Source organism: Dromaius novaehollandiae, chromosome 19 (genome assembly GCF_036370855.1).
Source record: "Dromaius novaehollandiae isolate bDroNov1 chromosome 19, bDroNov1.hap1, whole genome shotgun sequence".
Lineage (NCBI taxonomy): Eukaryota > Metazoa > Chordata > Aves > Casuariiformes > Dromaiidae > Dromaius > Dromaius novaehollandiae.
Genome location: NC_088116.1, coordinates 197,986 through 202,291, shown reverse-complemented (window position 1 = coordinate 202,291; position 4,306 = coordinate 197,986). Strand labels below are relative to the sequence as shown.

The 4,306-nt window shown below is 62.4% G+C and overlaps 1 long non-coding RNA gene across 1 annotated transcript; it reads left to right on the top strand.

Moving 5' to 3' along the window:
• The first annotated feature begins 220 nt into the window (after positions 1–220).
• Positions 221–3,250, top strand: LOC135330295 (uncharacterized). The gene is made up of 2 exons (XR_010392218.1): positions 221–1,681; positions 2,093–3,250. It is a non-coding gene; the product is annotated as an uncharacterized LOC135330295 (long non-coding RNA).
• Positions 3,251–4,306: the final 1,056 nt, after the last annotated feature.

Here is a 4,306-nt window from a genome sequence, read left to right as displayed (position 1 = left end):
GCAGGCGCGGTGCGGCGGCGGGCAAGATGGCGGCGAGCAGGGCGGGTGTTTTGGCTGGACGGCGGCGGGCGAGGGCAGAGGCGGCCTGGAGTCGAGCATGTGGGGGCCGCGGTGAGGCGAGGTGAGGCGAGCATGTGCCTTCGGGTGGCCGCGGGTGTCGGGCTGTGTCCTGCCAGCCGGGGCCGTCGCTGCGTGGAGGCGGCGGGGCGGGGGGGGGGAGTCGGGCTGGGGGCCGCGCCGCGCCGCGCCGGGTCTGCGCGGCGCCGGGTCTGCCGGAGCGCGGCTCTGACTCTCCCTTTTGCGTGTGTCGCCTGTAGGGCCCCGGTTCCTCCCCAGCGCGGGCCGGGGCGTGCGCTCGCCCCTGCGGACGCAGCCTGGAGGAGTGTGTGTGGGGTGTCTGCGCGGGGGTCTGGATGTCTCTAGCAGCGGCACGGCAGCCTGATGCCTCCTGTCGTCTGGGACGCGGGGTCCTTGGGGAGTTCCCTGCTGCCTCCTCTGGCGTTCTCTGCGAGCTCATAGTACCCTCCACCTCCTCTGCCCCCCCCCCCCCGCCCCGCTCCCCTGTCTGGTGGGGTGGGAGACCGGTGGCTGCTCCCGCCGAGCTGAGAGCCACGTAGGGCACCCCTATGTGCTCACTACGCATCTGGGGTGGCACCCCTGCCCTGAGGGCCCCGCAGAGTCCCACCCTTCCTGCAACCAGCCCCCCCAGAGCCATTAAACCACCCACAAGTCCTGCCCCAATACCCCCACAGGCCCCAAAACGCCTCCGAGCCCTGCCGCAATGTTGTCACTGACTCCAGACCTTCCCCTGCACTCTGTGCAAGGCCCCAAACATTCCTCAAACTGCTGCCAGACCCAGTGCCCGCAGCAGTGAGGCGTTCTAACAAAGATGGGGTGCGATGTGCGTCTCCGCCTCGACTCAGTCCCGCTTTAGAGAAACAGGAAGTTACAGCACTTCCTGGTGAAGAGTGTTGACGGGTGAATGTGCGGATGACAAAGAGACTTTTCTCTCTTTTCTTCTGAGCCGCCTCTCAGAAGCCTCTGTGTGTGCACGATGTGGCTGATCTGGGATAATCGTGCTGTGCGCAGTGCTTAAGGAGAACATTGCCCTAAAATGGAGGGCTAAGGAATAGCCTAAAAAACCTAAAAGGCTCGGGAAGAGCCAAAGAGAACACCGATGGGCTCTGGGAAGCCCCAGTGATGCTAGCGAAAACAGCGTGGCTTTTAGGCGCCTCCTCAGAGCAGCAGCAATGTCTCGCTCCAGCCTATGGGACAATGGGGACTCTTAATTACCGCCTTGAATTACCACAAGTGTTGCAAAAGCAGAAGGGACTAGGGAGCATGCAGAGCAGGTTATGGACTATATGTCAAGTTTAAACAAGCAACAAGCCCCTCTGCAAACAGAAACAGGTTTAGCCCTAAGTAATAGACGGAGGTAGCTGTGAGCAACGTGAAGCGAAGCGGTGACGTCAGTCACCCCGAAAGCCTCGGAGAAGCGGTCTGAAAATCTGGTACCCTCGCGGCCTCGGCAGTCTTTTTGGTCTGTTTGGCAGGGTAGCCCACCGAAGGGGGACATCTCGAAGAGAAGCAGCAAGACCTGGGGATCCGGTGGTTCATTTTGGTCGTCGCCTGTGAGGCCAGCATGCAAGAGTAAGAGGAAGCTAGGAGCAGTCTCAAAAAGGTAATAGGTTTGAAAGGGAGACAGGCAAATCGAGGGCTGTCGTTCCTCCACGTAGTTAAAGACCGAGAGAGTTGTCGGTTAAGCGCATGCATACGAGGGTTTGCGAACAGTAACAATAACGCTGAAGCGGAATAAAAATAAGGTTTCGTGGAAGATGGCGTTAGGTAGGTATTAGGCGACGTGCCCGCCTGCCTAATAACCTAGCCCTAATTGCTGTGTGTAACGTTTCCAGACCGTTTACCCTGCAACGTATGGTGCAAAGTGCCGTATTAAGACCTTTCCCTTAAGGAAAAGAAGAAGAAAAAAAAGAAAAAAAAGGGGGAAAAAGAAAACAGGGTAAAGAGAAAAAGATCATGCATAAACCTAAGCGTTTCACTGGAAGTAAAACGCGAGTTTATCGCTTCCTTACAGAGATGGAACCAAGGACAGCAAATGCTGACGAAGAGAAGAGACGGACGAGCGTTTGCTTGCGGCTAATACCGAAGGGACGGGATGAAACAAGGAAGCCAGAATGCAGCGGCCCCTCGATATCACCAGGAACTGCTACAGCAGGAGGCGTTCTGGCACGGGTAACTAGGGTAAGTATCGCTAATGACCGTTAGCAGTTATTTCGGCCTCCCCGAGGCAGCGCTGAGGACTGAGTAACCTGAGGGGCTCTGGCCTGGGTTAGGGCAGAAGTGCAGGCAGGCGGGATCAGGCATTTTCCTCTCAGCTCTCCAAGCTGAATCCTAGCCCTGAAGGAAAAAGCACCGACGGACGGACGGACGGACAGACGCTGGTGCGGCGGTGACTCTTTGGATATCGTAGGTAAGGGGAGGCATGCTGGTGCCGAGCTCCAGGGCGGTTTGCCTGAACACGATGCCCGGGGCAGGAGGTTACGCATTGTGTCCGGGGCTGGGAGCTGGTCCCCGAGTCCCATGTACTTGGGAGTGCCTGCGCTTGCCAGGGAGCCCGGTGCTGTTCCCAGAGCTGCGGGGAATTTCCCTTGCGTTGCCTGGACCCTCGGGGCTCTTGGGGGTGTTTCCCCTCATCGCAAGGGCAGCCAGAGCCCCTCCAGGGCTGCGTGAGGTCCCCGAACCGCTCCCGGATTTGCTTTTGGCACTCCGCAGTGTCGCTCGTGTGCCTGGGGCAGCCTGCAGGCGCCATCCTGTCAGCCGCGTTGAGCCCTGCGGCGTGCCTGGTGACCCCTCTGGTGTGCGCCAAGGCCCTTCCTCTGTATTTTGGTCTGCCCCAGAGCCCTGCACTTGCCCTCTGATGCCCTCAGGACCCCTCAGTTCACATTCTGGGTTGCCCCCGAGCCCTCTGCGTGCCTTTCGGTGCGCCCTGTGGCCCCGTGTGTGTTTTGCGGCACGCCGCAGAGGTCTCTGTGTAGCTTTTTCTCCTGTCCTGGAGTTTTCTGGGTGCTTCTGGGTGTGCCCCAGGGCCCTCCTTTTGGTGCCCCCAGAGTCACTCTGTTTGCTCTATCGTTCTTTTTTTTTTTTTTTTTTTCTTGACTTGTGTTGCACCCAGAGCTCTCGATTTGTTCTCTTGTGCTCCGCATACTCCCCTTTCCGCACTCTACACCCCAGGCAGGGCTCTCCCTTCAGCTCTCAGCAAGCTGCTGTCAGGAGAGTGGGGGTGCCTCTGCTGCCCTGGCAGCCCCAGCTGTCCCTGAAGGGGCTGATGGCCAGGCCCCCTGCCCAGTTCCTGCAGGCCCACAGCTGCGGGCCCTGGGGCTGGGATGAATGCCAGGGGGAGCTGGGTGGCAGGACAGGCCCCAGGTGGGGCTGATGGCAAGGGCAGGCCCACATTTGGGGGCTGGGGCCGCAGTTGGGGGGAGCTGGCGCTGGGGCAGGAGCTGGGCAGCGGAGCTGCCACGGAGCACGGCCCTTCGGGACCAGCCCGGCGGCCGCCCCGCGGAGGAGGTGAGCGGGGCCGGGGGAGGCGCGCTGCAGGCTGCAGGTCCCGCATGTGCCGGGGGTCCCGGCGGCTGGGAGCGTCCCGGGGCCACGGAGGCGGGGGGAGGAAGGGGGTGCGCCGGGGCTGTGGTGCGGTTTACTGCGCGGTCGGAGGAGCGCGGGGGGGGGGGGTCTCCTGTGTCAGCTCGGGAGCGTGTCGGGGAGCGGGGGGAGGAGGGTCGTGGAGGGGCGGGGGCAGTGTCGGAGCTGAGGCGGGGCCGGTCGCGGGGGTGTCGGGGGAGCCCCGGGCCGGTGGTGGGGCTGGCGGGGCCGCGCTCGGGGCTCTGCGGCCGTTTCCGGGGGGACAGGGGGGAAGGGGAAGGGGGGCGGGACGGAAAGGAACGGAATGTGCCGAGGGTCAAAGGTGCCCCAGCGCTGCGGGTGGGGGGCGGGCGTTGGGGTGCGGGAATGCGGGGAGCCGTAGCTTTCGGCGCGGCATGCCGGGAGCAGTAGTCTTCCGGCACTGGGCTTCCGGTCGGGCATGTTTTTTTTCTGAGCGCGGCATGCTGGGAGCGGTAGTCTTCCGGCAGTGGGCTTCCGGGCGGCCATGTTGCTTGGCATGGCATGCCGGGAGCAGTAGTCTTCCGGCACTGGGCTTCCGGGCCGCCCTTTTCGCGTGCACGGTATGCTGGGAGGTGTAGTCTTCTCAGGCGGGGCTACTGGGTGACCATGCTGCGCCTCTCGAGGT